We start from the raw sequence: 16,274 nt of genomic DNA on the forward strand, positions 1-16,274 counted from the left end.
CCTAAGTTCGGTTCCCGGCTGGGTCACTGTCTGTGTGGAGTCTGCACGTCCTCCCCGTGTGTGCGTGGGTTTCCTCCGGGTGCTCCGGTTTCCTCCTACAGTCCAAAGATGTGCGGGTTAGGTGGATTGGCCATGCTAAATTGCCCGTAATGTCCTAAAAAGTAAGGTTGTGGGGGGGGTGTTGGGTTACGGGTATAGGGTGGATACGTGGGTTTGAGTAGGGTGATCATTGCTCGGCACAACATCGCGGGCCGAAGGGCCTGTTCTGTGCTGTACTGTTCTATAACCTTGGTAAGGTCACACTTGGAATATTGTCCACAATTCTGGCCACCGCCCTACCAGAAGTATGTGGCAGCTTTGGATAGGGTGCAGAGGAGGTTTACCAGGATGCTGCCTGGTCTGGAGGGTGTTAGCTATGTGGAGAGGCAGAATAGACTCAGGCTGTTTTCATTAGAACGACGGAGGTTGCGGGGTGACCTGATAGAGGTCAACAAGATTATGAGGGCCATGGACAGAGTGGATGGGCAGGCACTCTTTCCCAGGGTGGAGGGGTCAGTCACTAGGGGGCATGTGTGTGAGGTCTGTGGGGCAGGATTTTTTACACGGCGGGTGGTGAGTGCCTGGAATGCGTTGCCAGGGGAGGTTGAGGAAGCAGATACATTAACAGCATTCAAAAGGCATCTTGACAAACACATGGATAGGATGGGTATGGAGGATAAGGCACTTGGAGCTGCTGAGGGTTTTGCAAAGGTTGGTATCATAACCGGTACAGGCTTGGAGCGCCGACGTGCCTGTTCCTGTGATGTATTGTTCTTTGTTCTTTGATAGCTGGCCTCCACCCCTGCACCCCGCCCACAATTTTGTTTGATTCAGCCCTTCTCAAAAGACTCCAATTGGTGCACTTATTTTAAACATTGCCACTGATTGCTGACATTTGTTACAGTGTCTTATCTGGCTGATTCATTCCAACAGTTGCAGCCGTTCATCTTTGTATCTGAACCAGTTGTGAACTTCATATACATTTGAAGTCGCATTAAACATATTCCCAGACCTGTTTCCAGGGAGATGATGATTTGCATTGTTCCAGGCCAGGGCAGTGCAGGTGTCGAATCTCCAATCTGCAGTTTCTGATTTAAAGCAAAGCTTCTCGCTTCAAAATCAACCTTACACTTTTACAGATAATCACAGGATAAATTACACAGTATTATTTTGGCTTTCACGGGATGTGGGCGTCGCTAGCTCGACCAGCATTTATTACACATCCCTGAATTGCCCTTGAGAGGGTGGTGGTGAGCTGCCTTCTTGAACCGCTGCAGTCCAAGAGGCGTAGGTACACCCATGGTGCTGTTCGGGAGGGAGCTTCAAGATTTTGACCCAGCGACAGTGATGGAATGGTGATAATTTCCAAGTCAGGATGTTGTGTGGCTCGGAGGGGTACTTGCAGGTGGTGGTTTTCCCATGTGTCTGCTGCCCTTGTCCTTCTAGATGGCAGTGGCCATGTGTTCGAAAGATATTGTTGGAGGAGCATTGGTGAATTCCTGAAATGCCTATTGCAGAGAGTACACACTCCTGCTATGATGTGGAGATGCCGGCGTTGGACTGGGGTGAGCACAGTAAGAAGTCTTACAACACCAGGTTAAAGTCCAACAGGTTTGTTTCAAACACGAGCTTTCGGAGCACGGCTCCTTCTTCAGGTGAATGGAAAGGCTTGTTCCAGAAATGTTTATATAGACACAGTCAGAGATGCCCCGGAATGCGAGCACCTGCAGGCAATCAAATCATCAAAGATGCAGAGAGAGAGGTAACTCCAGGTTAAAGAGGTGTGAATTGTCCCAAGCCAGTTCAGTCGGTAGGCCTCTGCAAGTCCAGGCTTGTTGGTGGGGGCCGAATGTAATGCGACATGAATCCCAGATCCCGGTTGAGTCCGCATTCATGCGTGCGGAACTTAGCTATAAGTTTTTGCTCAGCAATTTTGCGTTGTCGCGTCTCCTGAAGGCCTCCTTGTAGAATGCTGACCCGGAGATCAGAGGCTGAATGTCCTTGACTGCTGAAGTGTTCCCCAACTGGAAGGGAACAGTCCTGCCTGTTGATAGTCGCACGATGCCCGTTTATTCGTTGTAACAATTCCGTGATTCTGTGTCTGCTTGGAGAATCATAGAATCATAGAATTTACAGTGCAGAATGAGGCCATTCAGCCCATCGAGTCTCCACCAGCCCTTGGTAAGAGCACCCTACTTAAGCCCGTGCCTCTGTAGCCCAGTAACCCAGCCTAACCTTTTGAATACTAAGTGGCAATTTAACACGGCTAATCTGCCTAACCTGCACATCTTTGAACTGTGGAGGAAACCGGAGCACCCAGAGGAAACCGAGGCAGACACTGGGAGAAAATGCAGACTACACACAGGCAGTCGCCCGAGGCCAGAATTGAACCTGGGTCCCTGGAGCTGCGAGGAGGCACTGTACCACCGTGCTGCCCATTGAAGACAAAGGGTGTCTCCTTCAAACTTATGTTTTACGGAACAGACTTCAACTCTAATATTTTTTAATTTTAACTTTATTACTAATTCTGATTTTTAAACTGGATTTTTCTGCTAAATTAAGACAATTAAGGCGGTTGACCCTCTGTCTGTGACTCACCAGAACAAAATAATTAACTTTCCAATTTCACTGAGCAGCTTCTAACACATCAACTTTGAAGAAAGCGACACAAAAGCTTCATTGCATTTAATAAGCAAAGTTTATTGCAGAGTTGGTGAGTCAGTGGAGACATTGATTCCTAAACACCAGACCCTCAGCAAATAGAACCTCATTCAATGTGCAAAGGCTGAGACTTTAGCAATCCAGGACACAAAACCAACTTCCAAACACTGAATAAACATCCTTTTTTGAAGTCATTGTGGAGAAGTAAGGTCACATCACCGAAGACACTCTGGCTTGCTGAACAGGTTAATATTACTCGCGGAGCTGTACACTCCAGCCTGCTGTTTAACATTTGACAAGCAGGTCATTCAGAAGCAAGCTCTGGTCAGGCTGGCAACCGATCCCCATCTAACCTGATTCTACTGGAAAGATATTGTACTGTCACTTATAGGACTGATTCACTCTCTACGTTCTCGCTTTCACCTCTGGACACCAGCACCCCACTGGAAAAGCGAAACCTACGCCATTGTGCCTCGGGCATCCGAACTCTGCGGAAGAATTCGTCATTGGACTTTGGTCCTGGACTCACGTGAACAAATGTTAATTTATCTCTGTGGTCATTGTAGTATACAACTGCCTTCTCTCTATCCCTCCCTTTACTGTATGAATGGGGAGTGGGAAACTGTGGACCCTCCCCTCTGTGTTTTAATGGAATGTGTGCAATAAAGTAACCCTCCAAATTAATCCTAACTCGGGTTTGCTGCGGGGTTATTAGTAGGACTCGGATCACACAATAACTGAGGGGTTAGGAAATACGCCACCGCTTATTCGAAAAAAAAATTCAAAACGCCTTCGGTTAGTTGCCACCCAGGTTGATTGGATTGTTAAGAAGGTGTATGGTGTGTTGGCTTTCAGTGACATGGGGATTGAGTTTAAGAGCCGCGAGGTTTTGCTCCAGCTTTATATAAGCCTCAGTGCTTCTCCTGTCCCTGGGCCGCTTAACCCCAAGCTGCCCTTTAACCATTATCCACAGTCATGCGTGTGATTGTATTTCCCTTTTCAACATTTATGGGCAGCACAGTAGCATGGTGGTCAGCATAAATGCTTCACAGCTCCAGGGTCCCAGGTTCGGTTCCCGGCTGGGTCACTGTCTGTGTGGAGTCTGCACGTCCTCCCCGTGTGTGCGTGGTTTCCTCCGGGTGCTCCGGTTTCCTCCCACAGTCCAAAGATGTGCGGGTTAGGTGGATTGGCCATGCTAAATTGCCCGTAGTGTCCTAAAAAGTAAGGTTAAGGGGGGGGGGGGGGGGTTGTTGGGTTACGGGTATAGGGTGGATACATGGGTTTGAGTAGGGTGATCATTGCTCGGCACAACATCGAGGGCCGAAGGGCCTGTTTTGTGCTGTACTATTCTATGTTCTATTCCACATTCCACCAAACAATCACAGAAAGGTAAAATGACAATGCCCATTGTTGGTACCCGGTTACAAATATCATCCGATATATATCAGTGTTAGTTTGTGAGTGGTCGATAGGTGATCCCACTGCAACTATTAAACAAATTAGACAGTACAAATGTTAGTTTCACAGCATTGTGGAACATTGTTAATCTGACAGGACAATATCCTCTTAATTCTAACACTGCAGATGATAACACTGAATTTGGTGACTGTTTTATTAGCATGTTCTGTACATTGCACCGTATGGATACAGTGACAGTCAATACAATTTTGTGGGACACATTGCAACCCAGGGTTGCAAGAAAATCTCTCAGGTTTTGTTTTATGTGTTTTGACGTCCTGTCCTGTGTGGGAAAGAAAGGCTATCTGCATGCTGCAGCTCACATAGTTTCATTGCTGGAGAGTGGGAGGAAGGAAAAAAAGGGAAGGAGGGAGGCAGGGGGAGGAGAGGAGATGAAGCTCATCACTTCCTGCTGTCAAAGCTCCCTCCTCCCTTCGTGGACACACTGACACATCGCTCGCTCACCTAGCTCATGATAATACAGTGGTTGGAATTCACCCAACGAATATTTAAGTGCAGTCTTGTTTCCCGCTGGGCATGATACAGATCACAATCCACCAACCATTAGAAATCTTTTTACAGCCAGTGGTGATTGCGCCGTGGAACCCCCAAAGAAGCTGGCAAGATCTGGCAAGAAGCCGGCAAGGTCCTCAAGAGGTTACGGCACCATTTTAAAGGGCGTCCCGATATCGGAATAACACAACAGCATCTCTTCCAAATCGCTAGCAAGACACCCACCCCCCAAAAATCGCAAGACCCTCTCCCCAATTTCAGGAAATGCGCCCCCCCCCCCCCCCCCCCCCCAAGGTGAGTGACACATCGCGAAGGGTTCGCCAAAGGCCCCCCCCCCCCCCTTTTCAGGACACCTTCAGACCCCTCTCCAATTCAGTCCCTCCTTCATTCCGTGCCACATTGCAGGGCCAACCTGGCACTGCCACCAGTAACTGTCAGGTTGGCACTGCCAGGGTGCAGTGACAGACTGGCTTTTCTAGGACAGATGAAATCCCAGCAGAAAAATACAGTGGTTAGAAAGAATAGCTGCTCATTCGAGGAAGTGTTACAGAACAAAGAAAACTGCTCTTTGAAAGAACTGTGGTTAGAAACAACATCTGATCAAAAGATGAAGCACTTCCGGTAACAGCCTCCCTGAACAGGCGCCGGAATGTGGCGACTAGGGGCTTTTCACAGTAACTTCATTTGAAGCCTATTCGTGACAATAAGCAATTTTCATTTTCATTTTCATAATGGAATGTGAAGAGCTATAAAAACAAACATTGCCTTACTTTCCTTTGAAATAGCCTGTATCTGTCAATCCAGAGGCTTGGAAACGGTGATAGACTGTGAAATTGAATGTAAACAATGCAGTTCAATATTTTTAGGCTGCTCAGCAAGACTAGAGGTTGAAAACGTTATCAGGGAATGAAATTGAATGTGAAAAAGCACTTCAAAGGTTACAATACATCAAAGGGAAGACATTTACCTTAATATAGCATGCTGGGAGAGATATAAAAGGATTTCAGAGTTATAGAGGGAAGACTTGCCACGCGACCCACTTTCCAGGAAAGAAGCCTGACGTAAGGCCCTCCAACCCGGCCCAAGTGCCGCTGATCTCCACCTCCCCTAAAGGACCCTCCTCGCATCCTGGAGGTAACTGTGGAGAGGGCACTTACCCCATTGTGTCCCTGGTGGCTGGTCCTTGCTTTTATAATAATAATAATCGCTATTATTGTCACAAGTAGGCTTACATTAACACTACAATGAAGTTACTGTGAAAAGCCCCCAGTCGCCACACTATGGTGCCTGTTCGGGTACACTGAGGGAGAATTCAGAATTTCAGGGACCATTAGTGATCAGCGCCCTAGTAACATCTCGTTGGGGGTGGCAGGTGAATACCGGAAGGCCGCTGCAGTCAACTCTAGTCTCGCTAATGAGATTAAATTGAATGCAAATGAGTTGTGATAAGGTTTTTGCTCTTTCTGGACGGCATACTGATCACGCCAGCTGGAACGGCCAGGAGAATGGGAAACTGATTTCAAAGTCCATTTTGGGGCTCTCCCGCAAATCTTCCAACATAACAGGATTTGCGGCAGGCGTAGCTTGGCTGGAGAATCACACCCAGTTTCTCTAAAAGGCCTCAAACAGTCCACCTGAAGTGAATGTGGCTTGTACTGTGAGCGTTGATAACAACTGGGTCCAACCTGGTGCTATTGCAATATGCCTTCAACATGACACCACTGAAGGGAAATGTGTCATGTGATCTCGTCTTTATTTCGCTTTTGCTTTGAGCAGAGCACACAAACACAGCACTGGTGCCTTGGAATTTTATACCTATGCATCACTATTGCCGTGGGCCGAGTCTCAATTAGTGAACTCACATTATGTTTACCCAATTCCTTATGAGTGACTGGTGAATATATTATTACAATAGCAAGATAGGTGGGAGTCTGATAGACTCTGGGGAATTGCTTCCCCAGGCCTACTACCCAGGGCCTACTACCCCATGTCCTGTTACCCCATGGCCTGCTTCACCATTGCCGGCTCCCCAATGTCCTGTTGCTCTTGGCCTCCTCCCCCCACATCCTGGGCCTGCAACCCCAAGACTTCCCCCATGGCCTGCTCCCTGGAGGCTGCTTACCCAGGTCCTGTTCCCCCACATTCTGCTCCTCCCTAGTCTGTTCTGGCCTTGTTACTGCAGAGACTCCCTCCCTGCTCTTTAACCTTCTGCCCCTCCCTTCTCCTTGGCCTCCGGCAGATGATGTTGTAAATTGTTCAAAGCAGACCCAGAAGGGGATAACAGTAAAACGGGAAAATAAGAATACTGATCTGAACAGTTTTTTTTCGACCGAAAGACTCCTGCAAGGTGACCAGCAGGAATGGCCAGAATAACTGCTCCAGCTCCTCTCTTCATGCCTTACTTATCTCATACCTTTGCTTCTCCTTCAGGTATTGATTCTGTCCCTGGAGGAGCGGCAAACCCAGGAGAGCAGGAAGCTGTGACTGGGAGGATCTGGAACAATAAATTGAGCGGTGGATGAACGGTCTTGTCTCATTGGTTTCCACATTACGTGGCACACAGCGGGTCTCAGCAACTAACTTAAGAGGGAAGGTAGCATGAGAGCTGCAAAGGAAAGGCCTCAGCAGAACAATCACGCCTGCAGATCTGTTCAGACATTAGAACTTGTTCATTTCTTTTCCATATCGTGAATTAAGTGTATTTCCGATGACCTTCACAGACCAATCGATGTGAGGGAGAAAGACAGCACCACTCACACAAACCCACTGGAAAACAAGATTGGCAAACAAATCACGAGAAAAATAGAGAAGGAGCTTGCATAAATCCAATGGAACATGTCCGTAAACAGCATTCCCAACCACCCTGGATGGAAGCAGTGGGAGTTGCACCAGTGGACCTGGTAAACCTGTCATTGTACAGTGAACAACTATTTACATGATTGAACTACATCATGTTCCAAGTGAGTGTTATTACACTTTACTGAGATACTATTTAAACAAAGGTCATTTATATGGTGAGAGTTTACACATGTTCACATATGCACGGTGGCACAGTGGTGAGCACTGCTGCCTCACAGCACAAGGGACCCAGGTTCGATTCTGGCCTCGGCTAACTGTCTGCATGGAGTTTGCACTTTCTCCCCGTGATTGCATGGGTTTCGTCCAGGTCCTCCGGTTTCCTCCCATAATCCAAAGATGTGCAGGTTAGGTGGAAATGGCCAAGCTAAATTGCCCCTTAGTGTCCTTTGTGCATGTTAAGTTACAGGGTTACAGGGATAGGGTGGGGGAGTTGACCTAGGTGGAGTGCTCTTTCAGAGGGTTGGTGCAGGGAAGATAGGCCAAATGGCCGTTTTCTGTACTGTAGGGATTCTGCACTGGAGGGATTCTATGTTAATAAACGCACAGCACCTGAACTGAAATGCTGTAACAGGTGAGAGTGTGGTGCAGTCTCTGAACTTCATTCCCTTCCATCTAGTTTCCCATGACCTTCAGACAGAAGAAATAATCATAATAATTGTCCCGGTGAGAGAGATTTTCCATCAACTTACCTATTCATCTATCTGGCTTTGAAACTGCAACATTTTACAGCATTGTCCGTTTCTAAGAGTTGGTCCCCACAGGATCTCTGGACAGGGATTGTTCTCGGTACACATGGTGGGAGAAGCATTTGCAGAGTTTAGAGAGTTTGGTTGAATCACTTGTTAAAACACTCCCTACTCAGTCACACTTTCTCCAGCATAAGTTAATATGGTGCATGTGGTATAAGAAGAATCCTGTTTTATGGCTCTAACCAGGTCTATCCTCAGCCCCATGTATATCCAACATTCATTTTTTTTTCATTCATTAATTTCATTTTTCATGTAAGCTTTGCTGGGCTCGCGATGCAGTCTTATTTTGATAAAGATGAATCAAACTGTCCCATAGACGAAGTGGAATCACAGTGACCAGTGTTCTGGAAGATCACCTGATGCCTGATTGACTGACAGGTTAGTCTCCCCAGAAAGAAAGGACTTTGTCTACCATTGAGCTGTGGACCTTGTATTTTACTGCAGAATAGCGACTGAGTTGGAAATGTAAATTACAGTCAGATTGAGAACATTGGAATGCTACACCATTTGTTGGCTGGATCTTTTACTTCCGTACTGCTGGAATTGAAGCTGCAAACTCCTTAGGTCTCTGAATCATTTCAGTGGGATAAGATCCACCTGTCATTGGGCAGAGTACAGCCTTTTGGATCAATTCCCTGGCCACCGGCCAAATCAATCAAACCGAGTCCAAGCCCATTTTCCTCACTGATGTGGCCAGTCTACAACTCCAGTTTAAATCAGCATAAACAAGCACAGTGATCTCTCCTGCTTCTGGATTATTTTTCTTGAATTAAAGACACAGGCTTGCTTGCCTTAAAGTCACATGTCCATGCATCATTTATGGATCAAAAATGTAATGGCAATAATAAAAGAAAACGGAAATAAGGGAATAAACAGGAAGGACCCTTAAACACTCTCATACTGACATACAGAAGCGAGTGTTGGACAATCAGTGAAGCAACGCAGAGACAAATTGGGGTGACAGAGTTGTGGTTTTTGAGGTGAATAAGGAAGAGACCTTGGAGAAGTCACATTTACAAATCAAGAGGTGTCAGTAAAATCAGAGACCAAAGAAACCCTACTGATCAAGATCAGGAAGAAGTAGTTGGAATTTCCTGGGCAAGTAATAAGAAATCATAGTTTAGAAGGTTGATGGGAAAAGATCGATGGTAAAAGAGATTGAGATAGAACAAAGCAAGGTCTTTCTGAAGAGTCTGGCAAACTGGATGAACGCCCACCACCAAAGATGGTCCACGTCTTCAGAGAAAGATTAACATGGAGGTCCATGGATCCAATGCCCTCTAAGGAACATGTAATCAGAAGAGAGAGAATGTCAGTATGTGTGGGTTTTCTGAAGATTCAAACTGAAGGCAAGATTCTCCTGTCTCATTTGTGGCAGGACAGGTTGTGAGCGAGAATGGGAAATTTGGCATTCCAGCCAAAACTCTGAAGACTTTCAACGGTACCGGAAAATCCTAGCCACGAGTGAGGGTGGGAGATTTCAGCCTATATCACTTGTTCTACACTATCAGACGTAGCTTGTCAGATAAGCTAAAAGGATTAAAAATGCAACAATTAAAAGCATTGGAGCTTTCTAATGAATATCATAATGAATACAGCAACATTCATTTTGCTGTTGAATAGTGCATTATTCTAACTTTCCCAAAGAAATTAATATTCCAGAATTGTAGAGCATAAGCTTTTATAAATGCTAGAAGCTGCAAAAATGGTCTGATTAAAATACTGCAACCTGAAAAGAGACCATTAGGAATGACACATGGTTGTTACTTTTGATATATCTATTGTTTGCCGATGGACAGTGCTTCTGTTTTGTTACATAAATCTCATCTAAAAAGAGCAGAGAAAAATCTCTTAACCTTTTAGACCTGTGAATTTGATGCCGTTGATGATTTATAATAGGTAGACAAACAATTACTTACACCAACAGAAATGCCTTTCTGTGGATCTCCCTGGCACTGGTTCCCACGAATATTAGTTTTCTTTTTTAGTTCCAAAATGCCATTATTTATCTGATTTCCTGTCTCCGTTGAAACCTTAAACAGACTAGGTTTAACCCAGCTGCTAGGCCCATTCTCTTCCACAAAGGATACCTGCACAATCTTAGAGCCCAAAAATTATTTGCTGCTTTGTCTCCCTGAGCACATTTCCATATTAACCTTCATACACCTCTAGCTCACCAGAACCGATCTGATTACAGACAGAAGCTTTATTTTAAATCCTTCCTCTTGCTCTCTATCCACACAAACGCCCACCATCCCGTTCCCCCTGAGTTTACCCTCTCGAAAAGCACACTCTCCTGTTCGGATCATTCTTGCGTCCTTTTTCTTTTGAGAGTTGAATGAATAAACCCAGAGTCATTCATTTGAAATAAAAATCTAGATTCACTGAAGGTTATTGTAGAATCCACACAGAGTGAACACAGATGGAACGAAGGGTAGGATACTGGTTTATTGACACGTACACTATCTCTCTCCATTTGCCAAAGGGTCTCCCGACCCGACCTACACTCAGGTTGGGGTTCTTGTACTATGTTGGCTCCTCTTGTTAAAGGGGAAGGCCAGCCTTATTAATGGGGTAATTCGTTCGCTGTGAAGGTCACGGGGATCTGGATGGTCCACACCCCGTGACCTCGGCAGCGGTTGTAACAATTATCATAGGAATTCTGGAGCCTGGTGTACACATAGGAGAAGGAGGATCTGTGATTGGAGGAGCAGATATGATGTTCACGTGTGCTGCTCCTCCAATCCCTGCCCTCCTGCCAGTCCGACCTTCGGGCAGCTTCATGGTTCTAGCTTGGAAAAATAAGATCTGACCAGTCCGATTTTTTTTTAAGCCAGTCGTTCAGGTCTGGAGCTCTATCTGTTCAGGCTGGACAATGAAAAGGCCTCTGTCGTCAGCAAAGAGTGCAGGATCTCCTTGTCCCAGAAGGGCCCTGGTGATTTGTACCAGGTCCAACACCGCCACCAACCTCACCACCCTCCACAACTGCCCCCCTCTCCTGGACATGTGTGCCTCGTAGTCTATGGTTCTGACTGGTGCTCAGCATCAACCCACGCAGCACCAAGTGATACACTATGTGTTACGGTTCTGTGCATGAGCTGCACGTCAGCGCTTGTTAGGACTTTGCCCCTAATTTGGAAAGTAGCCAAACCCAAGTATGTGTCAAGGTGCCACAATTCATTACATCGCAACTGAAGTGACAGAGGGAATGAAAGAAAATAAGCCAGAGAAGGACTGTGCCTGACTGCCAATGAGTTAAAATATAATTAATGTGCATTCTCTCTGTGCTGCACTGGAGTGTCAGCCTAGATTATGCGCTCAAATCTCTGGAGTGGGATTATGAACCTACAGCTTCTGACTCAGAGGTGAGCGCAGTGCCACTGAGTCGGAGCTGACACGACACTTACCGATGTCTCTATGCAAGTATGATTGCGATTCTATTCTTGAGTAATGGATGAGATATGGGATTCTTTGTACTCAGCACAGAACTAGCCAAGAAATAGCGAGCTATGAATATATCATCTTGAGAAATAGAGAGCAAAGGGATCAGTTAAAAGGGCAAGATCCCCGAGAATACAGCTAAAAAGTTAGACTGATTAAAGAGAAAAATTCAGGCTGTCCCAGAGTGTGGGTCAGGCAGAGCCGCATATAATGGTGGAAATGTAGATGAGCTGGAGAGAGAGGGCGAAAAATAAACAGATGTCATTTGAAAGACGAATGTAGAAGTTCATATGTAGGAAGGAAAACAAGGCCTGAGTTTTGTAAAGGGAATGAAAAGGCTGATCACAGCAGTTCTCAAAGTAGAAAGGCGATGTAAGGGGAATTTAATGAGGCCTTGTAGAATCTCGCTAACACTGAGTGCAGGACAGAAATTGGGTCCGTAGTTTTCCTCTTTATCCCACAGCCAACTTCACTGAAAAACAAGAGAGCTAATCGTTTTTTTCAATGCTGTCCATGGGAGCTTACTGTCCACAAATTGACTGTGAAGTTTCCTATGGCCTGATTTTCACACTCCCCCACAGGCAGGTTCTTAGGTGGGAATGGGGAGGGGGGGAGGGGGGGGAGCATGAAATTGAAGGAACGGGTCTCCGTCCGGATTCTCTCCTGCCCTGACCATGCAGTGATTTACACTGAGGTGGGCAAAGCCAGTGCTTGCCCCAATTGAGGCCCCTTACTGGCCTTTTATTGGCTTCTTCCCACCCAGCCTCAATTTAAGGCTGGTGGGAGGATTGACTTTGCTGCAGGGTAGGTGGCGATGCGTTCCCCGCCAACTCCTCAGACGGCAGTAAGTGAAAAATTCAGGCCTATGTCACAACAGTGACCGCACTTCAGAAATAATTCATTTGTTGGAAAGCACTTTGGAACATCCCAAGGTCATGGAAAGCATCGTGGAAATGCTTCTGCGGTTTGGTTTCTTCTTTCTGGGGAATTAATCGGAGTTGATGGGAATGTAGAATGTGAAACACAAACAGATCTCATCGGATGGTGGAATGGGCTCGAGGGACTGAATGGTCTACTTCTGCTCCTGTTTCATACATTCTTATGAAGGCCAGTCACCAAATTGCATGCAGCAAGACTTTGTATCAAAGAAGAGCATGGAGAATTAAAGTCCAGGGGGTGACATTGGCTGGCACACAAACACTGTGTTGGTTGTTCCTCCTCATGATTATAGTGTGCAGCCAGTGTTAAAGAAGCTGTTGCATGACTGTATGATGCCTGAATGCACTATTGTGAGAGGCTGGCATGAGATTAAGCCTGCACTACTTCAAGACAACTTTGCGGGACTGACCTGAGAATGAAACAAAAATGGCAAAATATAGCAGGGAGCATTCTCTAAGGTTCTCAGCGCAGCACTGAATGCTACACTGCAGGAGATGTACCAAAGGTTATCCTGGATCCACAGGAGAGGAGGATGCCCTCCATGCTGACTCTGAGAAGGCAATGGGAGAAGATGGCCATCATAGGTACATAGGCCTAGAATCCATGGCAAGAGAAGTTTCGAGACTTCATATGAAGTGACAAGTCAGTGAATACGTCTTCCAATCCCATATTCCACTGCAATGCCTCCAACCCTCCAAGGCTACTTCTCATGATTTTTTCTTGTGCCTCCCACAGATGCTGACATTGAGACGCCGGGACCAATTCCTTCATCATCACCTGTCCAGGCGTTGCCAGAGTGGGCCTCAGATCAAGCACTGCCCCACCTTACAAGCTCACCCTCTGCCTGCTCAGACACCATTACCTTAAGTAGGTCCTTCCACAGGATTAGCTAGGGTGGCTTTGGGTAATGAGAGCTGCACCCCTGTGCAGGAGGAGGTGTCAGAGGCAGAGAGGCTGTCCTTGGAGGAGTCATGCTGAATTAGGAGCAGTGGAAGAAGTCCTTGGCGTCAACCAAGCTAGTTTCAGCAAGGACGACAGCACAGGAGAACAGGTACTGGCCCTTACCACCTACACTGAAAATGGCTTTCAAAACAAATCTTGAAGACTGGTGCTGTGTTCCTTGCCTTGACCTCACAGACACCGAGGACACCATTTGGCACACTGAGCTCCTCCTGAAGTGGTCATGGCCCCCATCATTCCCCCCCAACCGGAAAACACTGTTGAGCAATCAAAGGCCCAGAGTTCACCTTGGACAGGCAGAAAGTACATGGCAGGGAACAAACTATGCACCATATCATAGAAGGCTGTCCAATCCACAGACTCAGTGGAGGCCTATCCACACAGAACATAGCAGGACGGTAAGACACTGCTTGGCTTAGGGACTTTGCATTGGCTAAATTATAAATAAATAGGTATAATTGCAGGGCCACAGGAGTCACAGAAAAGGAGGCTCTACCTAGGTCAACAGCAACAGGTGAGCTCCCACATTAAAGTTCCTTGAGAAAGTACGGGATCATCAGCTCAGTGTGAAAGAGTCCAATCAGCTCATATGCCCTACCAGAGCTCATGGTTATTAACCCATGAGCTTCTCCATTGAGAGAATGACCAAACTCATGGGCAGTCCAATGTGCTATCACCTGCAGTGTGTGAAGGAGTTTTGCGTTCGATTGGATTGGCCAGTGGTATTTCTGCTGCAGCAATGTCTGTTTGGGGAGGATTCCAGCTGATGGACCCCTCCAGAGATCCGGCCTCCTTTGCCTATTTGTCTGAGGGTTCATCTGTGCAGCAGGGCCGAGTGATAGAAGCTGCTCCTGCAATGTCACCATTGCAAAGGTTTCTGGAGGGGTTTCCGCTGGCACTTTCACAATGAAGACAACTACCATGTTCATCTCGGCTGCAAGCAGAGACAAGTGAGCAGGTTGCATCCACCTCATCTCATGACATGAGGGGTGCACAGTGTGGAAATGGTCAAGAGCAGAGGCCACCATGTCAGTCAAAGCGTTGAGTAGGTAACTTGGCTTCTCTTTCATTTGTAAATGTGCACTTCGTATCTATTTCTCAACCGTGTAACTTTTGTATTTTTATTTTTGCGATGTGGGTGTCTTTGGCAAGGCCAGCATTAGTTGCCCATCCCCAATTGCTCCTGATCTAAATGGGCTGCTTGACCATTTCGGAGGACACATTGCTGTGCGTCTGCAGCCACATGGAGGCCAGACCGGGCAAGGACGACAGATTTCCTTCCCCAAAGGACATTAGTGAACCAGATGGGTTTTTAAAAAACAATTGCTGATAGTTTTCATGGTTACCATTACTAAAACTATCTTCATATTCCAGATGTATTCATTCTATCAGTTTCTGCAGTGGGATTTGAATCCATGCTCCCAGACTATTGGCCTGGATCTCTGGATTATTAATCCAGTGACATTATCAGTGCACCACAATCCCCGCAAACTCTTAGCTGATGAAGCCAACGTGTGACCCTGCATTTGTTAATGATGGTACAGGAAAAGAGCTACCCACCTTAGTGGGTAGCCAGGGAACCTCAGTATTCTGCAACACATCCTCGTCATCGTCCATGTCCTGCTCCTTCTCTTCCTCGGATGAGCTGTGTCAATTCAGCACTTTGTTTTGTTCAGGGTTCATACCCTTCTGGAGGATCATGTCATGGAGAATGCAACAGACCACGACAATGAGTGAGACCTCTGCGGGAATGTGCTGCAGGGCACCACCAACTGGTCCACACTTTCAGAAACTGATGGTCTGCTCAACAGCTGTCCAAGTCAGCAGATGACTTGGACTATATTGCCTCTCTACCATTATTAGGTATCTTGGTATCTTGTGGCATGGTGAGTAGCCACCACTTCAAGGAGCTTTCCTTGCTCTCTTAGAATCCACCCCCAGAGTTTGGGTGGTGACATGAATTGCTGCAGCATCCTGGGCTGGCAGGGAATGAAGGAATCATGGCAGCTGTCAGAAAAGTGTGCATGGAGGAAACTCTTACTGTGGCCACAGACCAGCTGAACGTTGAGAGAGTGGAATCCCTTCCTGTTGATGGATATCACTGGGTGCTTCATAGCCATTTCTATGTAATTGATGATGCGCTGCCACTGGAGAATCCAGGGATGCAGGCAAGAACCACTGCCCACTGTGATTGCGGGAATCACATCTGGCTGAATTGAATGTACTGTCCAGCCGTAACAAAGGAGACATCAGTGATTTGGAATGCAGTAGTGTGTTGTCACTTGCAAGATGTCACTGAGGTTTGCAGCTGATCCTTGGAAGGAGCTAGAAGTGAAGACGTTCAAGGCCACCATGGCTTTAGGGTCTGTTGGCAAGACATGGAAAGCAGTGCCATGAGGTGCTAAGTCTTCGACATAAAGCAAGGGCATAAATCGGCAAAGATCTCAGTGACTATCTGCCGGGAGATCTGCCAGGACTCACAAGTCCTGTGAGTTAAAACTCCCCCTGTGTTTGAATTAACTCACTTGTGAAGTGATTGCTTATCATGACAACATCCAGATTAAAACGCTGGCCTGCAATGCAGAAGTATTTGCATTTCATCGGCTGTAAAGCAATTTGGGATGTGCTGACGTCCTGAAAGATGCTGGTTAAATG

Source organism: Scyliorhinus canicula, chromosome 1 (assembly GCF_902713615.1).
Source record: "Scyliorhinus canicula chromosome 1, sScyCan1.1, whole genome shotgun sequence".
NCBI lineage: Eukaryota > Metazoa > Chordata > Chondrichthyes > Carcharhiniformes > Scyliorhinidae > Scyliorhinus > Scyliorhinus canicula.